Raw genomic sequence first — 10686 nt, 5'->3', positions numbered from 1 at the left:
TCCATGTTACTAAAACGTACTTTGTTATTGAGTGTTGTGTATAATATATATTCATGTTAGAAATTAACCAGCTTAAGACTAATTCTTTGCTGTAATTTCTTATATGTAGAAAGCTGAGCAGTATTAATCTGACGTTGCTTGAAAAGGCTTAATATAAAACATATGTACGTTTTTACGAGTTGCTATATAATTATTGTTCCATATGTTCTTTCACCTTATTTGCTACACTTTTGTTTTGTTTTTAAATTTCGCGCAAAGCTACACGAGGGCTATCTGCTCTAGCCGTCCTTAATTTAGCAGTGTAAGACTAGAGGGAAGGCAGTTAGTCATCACCACCCACTGCCAACTCTTGGGCTACTCTTTTACCAACGAATAGTGGGATTGACCGTCACATTATACGCCCCCACGGCTGGGAGGGCGAGCATGTTTAGCGCGACGCGGGCGCGAACCCGCGACCCTCGGATTACGAGTCGAACGCCTTACGCACTTGGCCATGCCAGGCCCGCCTACGGCTGAAAGAGCGAATATGTTTGGTGTGACGGGGATTATTAATTAACATATTGATATTTTAATAATCAGAGATAGATTTCATGTAGTAAGTGCTTATGCATTGAAAGGTCACTCCTTTGAGATAGCAATTGGCTTTGTGTTCTGATATTTAGAAGCTTTAACTTACAAATATGTAAACTACAATCTCAATAAATATTGCTGCTAACCGTGATATATTACAAATCTTGTTAAAGTCAGAAAAACTATGAAGGGTAATAAAGTACTTGAAAATTTATTGTTAATTTAAAAATATATATTTTAAAGAACACCTTTGTAATTAATTGTTATAATTAGATTTGTGTAGTAATCAAAAACTCCATAGCTAAATGGCTGATTACTATAAAAAGTCACAGAATTGCCACCAGAGAATGCTAATATGAAAATATTTCTTAAAACGTTTTTTGACTTGGCACACCATTACATTTCTTACAATGGGACGTTTTCAGATAAAAGTGTTCTACAAATATTTTTTTGTAAGTTGCATTTGCATGACGTAAATCTATAATGAATACTTCTAAATAGTGGAATTTAGTTTGAATTTAAAATTTAGAAAAATATGTTTGATTAGTCTTAAACTCTCAACAATGGTGTCATGGGTCAAAAACAGAGTAGTTTTATTGTAAACAATGTAATGACGTTACACAAAATCACTGAGTTTGTGGCAGTCTTTACACACTTTTCTGAAACCAAGCAACAGAAATATTTTAACATTTAATCTAATGTTTGATAAAAGTAGTGCTGATTGTGGAAACTGACAGAAATGATACATCTGTGTTTGATTACAGAGACTGAAAAGGTGTATCAGAAAAGTGGTCATTATGGTCTTGTTCAAAAACCTTATAGAGAACAGAATATATGTGTGTTTGTTTTAAATTTCGCTTCAAGCTACGCGAGGGCTATCTGCGCTAACCGTTCCTAACATTCAAGTGATAGACAAGAGGAAATTCATCACAATTCATCACCAAATCTTGGCTACTCTTTTATCAACAAGTACTGAAATTAACAGTCAATTATAACGCCTTTTCGGCTAAAACGGTAAGTTTAGTGCGACGGGGTTTCGAACCCGCGACCCTCAGATTACCAGTCGAGCGCCAGAAGCATCTGGCTAATTCGGACCTTGGAGGTAAAGAACGTCTCAACATTTATTCAAGCAGTAACGCATTTTTTTATTTTTCGTAATATTTTATACTGTGGTTAAATGTTACAAACAAAAAGCTACGTATCCAGTTCATTTGTAAATATAACTCAAAACTTTTATCCTTTAATAGTATTTCGGTTTTTGTTCAATTGTTTGGACAGCATCACAATAACTGATCAGGCAGTGGTTTAACCCTAAATAGTCTTAAAAAATATTGTTGCCAAGTGCTAATCTGAATTCTACAAATAGAAGCACACAAAATAGTTAAAGGGTCACAGTTTTCAGAATAATTTATCACTTTGTCTCAAAACTGTTAAAAGAATTCTATCCCATATGCAATGAAAGTTTTATAGCTAAAAAGAAATATAAAAAGTTGAACGTGCTTCACTACATAACGTACTTTTTTATCGCAGAAGTACAAATGAGTCAAGAAAGTGAGTTGAATAGCAGGAAAGTGGCGGGAATCATCAAAGCAGTGTCATTGTTGCCAAGACAAAAAGAACGAAAGTAGAAGATCTTCATATATTGAAAAAAAACTAGTTTAAAACCATGATGTTAAGTTGTCGGCATCAACATTAAGAAATAGGAAATGATCGAGTTGTTAGAAATAATACTTTCATCAGCTTAGTAAACAGGAAGAAGAGAGTAGCCTGAAAACTAGTCACATAAGTTGAAATTTAATTTACCTGGCTTGGGTGTGTGTGTGCGTGGGTGGGGGGTGATGATGTGGAGAAAGCCATAAAAACCATGAGGTGATAGTAATAAAGTTTAGGGTGTACGGCAGATTAAGGTGTGGGTGAACTAATAGTAAAATAAAATAAACAAGAGTGGAAAAATGTACAGAAATATTCATGAATCAGCTTGGAATTTAAATGTAAGGAGGTTCCTGTTCCAATAAGTTTGGGATAACATACACAGAAAGGAAAGTTCTCTGGATTTAAGACTGGCTCCCATTATCACCATATCTCAGTCATTATGACATTTATGGAATTAACTTTCAGGATGAAGGGAAGATATGTTGAGTCTAAAGGTGAATTATGTGATAATCTCCCGAAAACATAGAATAGCATAGAATTAGACTTTTCAAGAGGTTGGTGTGTAGTACAATGGAACGCTTACAAGTTGTTATTAAACTTAAAGGAAAGAGATGTTTCAATGAATGCGTAAAGTCTAACAAATAACAATATAATGCAAATAAGAGATAAATGTCAATGAATATTTAATTACCCTAATAACTGTCTGACCACATCTGTCATACAACTTTGTTTAGAGAAAAAAAAATTGAAACATATTTATAAGGTGTCTGCATGCATAATAAATACGGGTAAGTAATTGTCGTTTGCATCAATCAGCTTCCTTGAAAAAAGAAAATGTTATGCATTGCCTGAATAATTGCTGTAAACATTTTATTTATGATTTTGCATACAGAACCTAACAAGAATAAGTTATATATTTTTATGGTGTGAACACCTTTCACAAGCTGACGAAGCAGGAATATAAATGATTAGGCTTGACAAGTATGGTTAAATGTACTCGTTGTGCCCAGCCAGCCTGAAGACTTCTGGATGATTTAAAGTAATATATATGGCGAACGTAGTGTGGTTGAAATTCTATTACTCTACAATCTTTTACTTCTTGAAAATTCCTAAAGGACTAGATAAAGAAGGTAGTGTTTATAATAGGCCTAATACGATTCAAATTTGTTCATACAGCAACAAATAATATTTGTTTATTGTATTATCTCGTATTAACGTCTTATGACAATGATAATTAATTAAGTTCTATACTGTTGACGAAAGCATCTGCAGAAGAGTGGTTTTAAGCACTTGAATTTTGTTTGAATTGAGAATACTCTAATTAGTTAAGATAGAGAGTTAAGGCAGAAAATCACATTTCCAAAGGAAGTTTGAAGTTAATAAAATACATAACCTTTGACAGTTACGTATTAACTTGACTTATTTTGATAGATTTGTATATTTTTTTCAAAATCAGTGAGTAATCTATATATTTTATTAAAAACTAGAGACAACAGAATTGAAAAACAGTTTCAAATTGTAATCTCTAAATAAAGGTTGTTTGGATTTTAATAAAGTGCCTGTCATTTTAGGTACGAATCCCCACTGAGAATCTGGTTTGTCACTTTTTGTCGCGACTCACAGTTGACTAGACTATACAAGATGTTAAATGGTATCTTGTTTAATGGTAAGCTTTTCGTCCAAAATTGTGGACGTTTTAAATAAAAGTAAGTCTTTGTTCATCACGGTAGAAATACTGGGCATCATCGACAACAAAATTTGTACATTTACCATTCTAAAGAATTTCAATAACTCAACTTCTGCCACGAAGACAATGCTTTCTGTTCCAACAACTGCAGTAACTTCCATTGTACGAACGATCCAATCATCATGTATTTCAGAACGGCTGGTATGGGTATTAACACTTTTATTGAAAAGTAGAATACAACGTAACCCTTTTGTTAACCTGAAGATGATCTAGGAAGGTCGAAACGTTGTTCTCTGCTTATCAATACAACTGTTAATATCCATACCAGCAGTTCTGAAATACATTTTTATTTCTCGTGGATCTCTCGTCATCAAAAATCCACTTATTAGTTGACGGTTCGTGTGCTTGTCATTGTGTTTTCTTATTTTAGTAGTCGACCCACGTCTAATGTTTCTATTCATTTTCTTGTTCACACTTATTATTCTAAGCATAAGTTTATTTTCTTTGATGGAGAGACCGCTTTTAAGACTGATTTTCGACCGCAAAATGGTATAGTTCAATAAATTTGTCAGTTCGGTTACAATTAGACTATTGTTAAGTTTCATAAGTTTGTCTAATCGTATCTTATCCTCGCCAGTCACAAGAGGTTGACGGCTATAGTTGCTTCTAGTGGTAGACATATTCTCTTTCAACTGTCACTGTTAATAGATTCTGATGACATATACTTGAGCAGCCAATCAAAGAACTTGTCTTGAATAACAACACTTGCTATATGAGCAAGGTTGATGCAATTTTTTGAAAATCTGATAGAGTTTTGTTAGTCTTGTCCATTGTTTTACGAGCTAGCTATTATGCTTGCTACATCTCTGCATTCATAAAGTTAAAGAATCACTTCAAACAACAAATAATAATTTTTCATATACAAATAAATGGAGTTTTTCACAAATGTGTGTGAGAGATTTGTAGTAAAAAAAAACTTAATTGTCGTTGAAAATAAAAGCTGAAAGTTCTTATTACATCATAGCTGACATAAGATATAAAGGATAATAATGAGTAATAATGCTAGAATGTTTTTCTTTATATATGAGTTTTGTTTTTCAAATATTTGTTTTTCTGTGCACTTTTGAACTCCTCAAAAATTACGTTGATCACAGACCATCAAAAATGATTTTTATTTCGAACGTTTCGAAGTTGTTCTGGATAAGAAAAAATAGTACATTTGATAAATCACTACGTGTGACTAACAACCAAACCTGAGTGATAGAAAGTTAAGCATCTGATGAAAGTTGAGCAAATAAAAGCTCTTTGTGAAATGTTCAGGGATTCACTGTCGTTTAATTTGTTTATAATTATGAATAGTTTAAACTTTAAAATAAATATACTCATTATTATAGGCCTAACTAATATTTTTATTCAAAAGTACATAATTTATAATTCGAACAACGAATGTCGGTGAGGTTATATATATCAACAGTAAAATAATTCACAAATAATTATCCAAGTGATTATTTAAATTGGTAGATGCATGACCTGCCTGGAAACAACTATTCAAGATAAAATAATTTGTTTCACTCTTATACGCCCCCAAGTGGCCAAGTGGTATGTCTGCGGACTTACAACTAAAAACCGGATTTCGATAGGCGTGGTGGGCAGAACACAGATAGCCCATTGTGTAGCTTTGTGCTTAATTCAAATACAACAAAAAATAACAACAACAGTCGTATACGTGAAACTTTCGCAAAACAGCATAATGCACATATGAAAAAACTTGCACTAAATTATTCTTACTGAGCTAAATGTATCTCAGTGTTCTTGAAAACAACCCATTCTTAGAATCTTATCATGAGTTCACGTATTCTCTGAACGTTCTGAATTGTTTTTGACGTCTGTATTTCACATTAGTACCAAGAGGTCCCTGCATGGCCAGGTGGTTAAGGCACTCAACTAGTAATCCGAGGGTCGCGTGTTCGAATCCATGACACACCAAACATGCATTCCCTTTCAGCCGTGTGGGCGTTATAATGTGACGGTGAATCCCACTATTCGTTGGTAAAAGAGTAGCCCAAGAGTTGTCGGTGGGTGGTGATGACCAACTGCCTTCCCTCTAGTCTTACACTGCTAAATTAGGGACGGCTAGCGCAGATAGCCCTCGAATCGCTTGGCGCGAAATTCAAAACAAACCAAACCTCATTCCAGATGGTACTACTGTGTAACAAAGTATTTCATAATCTGGCAACACAAGGATGTTGCTAAAGTTTGACAAATAGTTCAGATTTCATAGTTATTCAAATTTATTTCGCAATAAAACAAAACAAATTGTTTCATCCGTATAATATGTAGGTTTGTATGAGCTAATTAGATTCTACACAATTACTTTGATAAGTTTCTACTTGTTTTTATTTTCAACTCTAACAATGGACTTCGATCTGATTTATTACTTGATCGTGTTGTGTGTTTTTTTCAGGTTTTTATCTCAGTACTTTATTGTGAACGAGCTTCAGTCAATAATACTGTAACGTTGTATTCACTTAATTAATAACTAAAATTTGTACTTAAGCCATTTATTATCTAGGTAAATTTGCGGACAATATTTAGATGTTTCTGGTGTAGTAAAAGCACGTGCCTTCTTTCTCTATCGCTTCAATAACGATATCCTATTAAATACATGAATCTTTGTTGGATTCACTAAGATATATTCCGTTGTGATTTATAACATAAATGTAATAATTTAGAATAGGGTTAACTGTCACTATCGACATACATATGAAAAGTACTATGTCAACTACAACGCCAGTTTCAGAATCTTCAGAATTAATTAAACATGCAACTTTAAGTTTTTACATTTTACTTTACGTAATATTAGTCATTGTGCCGTGATAATACACACGAACCGAAGATTTAATCGTTCAGGTATTCTCTTTAAAGGAGGGTAACAGTAATTTTTTCGTGTCCCTAAATATTTAAGGAGTCTCGACGCTATTTTGATAATCTGTTTTTACACTGCAAGATATTAATGGTGTTTGATTTGTCTTTTGTTTCATGTTTATAAATTATTTTGGACAGAAAAAAATAATCAATGTTGTATTTTTTTAAACTAATAATAAAAATTATTTTTTAAAATTTCGTACATAGTTAATCGAAGGCTACTGCGCAAGCCGTCTCTAATTTTGAGGTCGGGTTGACCACCACATTATAACACTCTTCCTTCCGGCTGAAAGAGGTAAAAGAGAGAGAGCCATGTTTGTTTGCTTGTTTTTGAATTTCGCACAAAGCTACTCAAGGGCTATCTGTGCGAGCCGTCCCTAATTTAGCAGTGTAAGACTAGAGGGAAGGCAGCTAGTCATCACCACCCACCGCCGATTCTTGGGCTACTCTTTTATCAACGAACAGTGGGATTGACTGTAACATTATAACGCCCCCACGGCTGAAAGGGCAAGCATGTTTGGCGCTTCGGGTATGCGAACCCGCGACCCTCAGATTACGAGTCGCACGCAAAAGAGAGAGAGAGAGAATGAATTAAAATTGGCTGAACTCTAATCTGTCATATTCAAAGGCAGCAATGAATCATGCATCAGTGTTAAATGAGTCATGCATTAGTGTTAAATCGATTTTGTGATCTCTCTTGATTTTTTATTTCCTCGTGTACAATTTTCATCAAATTAATATAATTATTGGACAAGCTTATTTTGTTTTTAATTGCAAGTATATTGTAGAGAAATTACCTCAATAATCGACAATAATTCAAGTGTCGCTTTCAAACAGTTTGTTTATCACAGCATACAAAACTGATTGACATGCTTGTTTTGTCTTAGGATTTCTTCTAAAAGGTCCAAAATTTTTGAGAGTGCTTCTAGTTGGAAATCCTGTTATAGTATACAAAATCCATCGACCTGTTTCTCTTATTTTGAAAATATCTTATTCAAAATATTTGCACTTCATAATATATGTCTAGTTACGAATTGTGTTTCAATATACACACCTATTAATTTGTTTTGAATCGTGTTACAATATTGTAGTATAGAACATTCATTGGCTTATTTCTCTCGAGTATTTCCGCTAGGATATTCACACTTTCTAAAATTTATCCTGTTAGAGCATACAAAACCAGTTGATTTGTTCCTGCAATATTGAATATTTTATCTTATATAATCATCTTTTAAGGCGTGTATACTTGTAAATCGTGCTATAGTATAAATATGCTCTATCTTGTTGGGTTCTTTATATAAATATTTCTTCAAAATGTCCATGCTTGAAACAGTGTGTCTAGTTAAAAATCTTATTATACTGTAAAAAAAAAAAGAAAGTCTGAAACAGTAAGCATGTAGTGCTTGAATAGCTTCAAGACAATTGCTGTTTTTTTGTTTTGTTTCTGAATTTCGCGCAAAGCTACACGAGGGCTATCTGCGCTAGCCGTCCTTAATTTATCAGTGTAAGACTAGAGGGAAGGCAGCTAGTCATCACCATCCGCTGCCAACTCTTTGACTACTCTTTTACCAACGAATAGGGAAGATTGATCGTCACTTATAACGCCCCCACAGCTGAAAGTGCGAGCATGTTTGATGCGACGGGGATTCGAACCTGCGATCCTCGGGTTACGAGTCGCACGCCTTAACCCACCTGGCCATGCCGGGTCAACTACAAGACAATGTTAGGTTTAAAGCAACACAGTCCACAATTATTATGGGTTAACAAAGAATAATACAAATGTGTTGGCTGATGCACAATCGTTGTGTTAAATTTGTATATTCTGCATCCAAATAATAATATTAACATTAAGGCATTTCATAATATAAATTAAAAGCCACATATTACATTTAAAATAATATTTTAAAAGATTATCTCAGATATGAGGGATTCGTTTTCACCGTGTGCTACTCCTGAACGGTTCGAGTCGGAACTCCTTATTGAAATGTAACTTAAAATCGTAAAGCAAGTTGACTTTAAAAATGCAAATCATCCGTTTTTTAAACGAAAACAGTTGTTGCTTTATATCACTGCAATAATCATTTTTAGTTCACTTAAGTAACTGTTCGGATAAAACAATTTGTGTTTTGTAAAATATCATAGCTTGTGTTAACTTAAAACCAACTGGTTTTCTTTCTTTGTGTCACAAGGTAGTAAAGAAAGCCCACTGTCATGTGTCTTTCATCTTAGGGGTTTATTCCAAGCTGTATACACGTTTCAAAGTTTATCTACAAGTTTACAAATATATATACACTATTGTATTTACGATGTTGGATAATTTTTTATCAATATACAAACAAATTTTTCCAAGCTGTTTCTCAGAATATGCTTTCAAACTGTACATAGCCGCATCTTTCTGGAATCCAGCATATCTTTACGCCTGTGTCCGCCCGCGTATGCTGATATATATTTTTATGACTGATATAGATTCTGATTAAATACTTGTGTGAGTACTGAAAAATAGAGTACTTGAAGGAGGGAAAAAACAGTTTCTGAAATCGGCTGTTTACTAAACTTTATGTCCGGAAATCGCAACGAACCGCTACTTTTTTACTTTATTTCTAAAACGTTTTGAAATGTGATGAGTCATCAAACCCATAACTTGAATTTTGAACACAATATTATTATTATTCTACGAAGAGGTAACATATTAAGGTATCGGTGATAGTATTTATAAAAAGCAGTGGCCGAGTTATATTTATACTGGTATCATTGGAAGGGTTTGTTTCTTTGTTTTAGCGCAAATCTACAGAGTGAGTTATTTGCGCTCTGTGCTCCACGGGTAATATGAGCCAAGATTTTAGCGTTTTTAAGTCAGTATATTTATCCCTGATCCACCAAAGGAATGTTGGAAAGGTGGGACATCAACATTGGTCTAAAATAATCCATGATAGATTTGGATAAAATTGTAGAAATTTATTGATATATATATAATAGTTTATCAGGTCATTATAAGTAAAATGGCTCCCACGAGCATGGGCAGTCCTATACATACAGTAACAAGTACAGCAGTGTATATTAGATCACATGGTGATAGAGGCACTTACGTTATCATATTTCGTCACAGCGTCTCGTACGACCCACTGTTACAAGAGCATTGCAAAATATCGATTTAAAATAACCATAATGTTATCTGACCAACGTCTGTATTAATCTACAACAATATAATTTAGTCACTTACATCATCAGCTAATATCCAATTCTGGTTAACTGCATCAAGTACTTTCTGCTCACGTATGTTGGAAATAGTTTGTCTGTTTTTTGAACTTCGCACAAAGCCACACGAGGGTTAGCTGCGCTAACCGTCCCTAATTTAGTAGTATAAGGCTAGAGGGAAGGCAGCTAGTCATCACCACCCACCGCCAACTCTTGAGTTATTCTTTTACTAATGAATAGTGGGATTGACCGTAACATTATAACGCCCCCACGGTTGAAAGGAGGAGCATGTTTGGTGTGACGGAGATTCGAACTCGCGACCCTCAGGTTACAAATCCAATGCCGTAACAACTTGCCCTTGTCGGGCCGTGCTGGAAAGGAACGTAAGAATGTGTTTTGGATTTAACTGGTAAGAAGAACATCAGTATATCCTCTAAAGTTAATGAGTCCTGTAGGAGTTAAGCAGCGTATATCACATATCAGGCAGTCTCAGATTTGCCTTGTTATTTGCAAAAGAAACAACATTTTATACCTTCGAAATTATGCCTCTGTAGGTCAATGGTAAATTTACAGACTTACCATTCCAAAATCCGAGGTTTGATTCCTCACAATAAACAGAGTATGGTTGACTCATTGTCTAGCTTTTCTCTGCGAAA

General features: G+C 34.2%; 1 protein-coding gene across 9 annotated transcripts in view; it reads left to right on the top strand.

Moving 5' to 3' along the window:
* Positions 1–10686, top strand: part of LOC143232553 (serine/threonine-protein kinase 26-like) — a 52892-nt gene that overhangs the window by 18595 nt on the left and 23611 nt on the right. The window contains exon 2 of one of the 9 annotated variants that reach the window (XM_076468129.1): positions 7043–7130. The exons of 6 other annotated variants lie outside the window; for them this stretch is intronic. The gene's annotated coding sequence lies outside the window, so the exon portion shown is untranslated. Of the gene's footprint in view, positions 1–1566; positions 1585–7042; positions 7131–10155; positions 10440–10686 lie in introns of those variants that run through there. 2 more of the 9 variants (XM_076468130.1, XM_076468128.1) reach the window with 2 other exon arrangements.

The sequence above is a fragment of the Tachypleus tridentatus genome, chromosome 11 (assembly GCF_004210375.1).
Source record: "Tachypleus tridentatus isolate NWPU-2018 chromosome 11, ASM421037v1, whole genome shotgun sequence".
NCBI classification, from domain to species: Eukaryota; Metazoa; Arthropoda; class Merostomata; order Xiphosura; family Limulidae; genus Tachypleus; species Tachypleus tridentatus.
The sequence above is the reverse complement of the archived record's forward strand: the minus strand, read 5'-3'. Positions and strand labels throughout refer to the sequence as shown.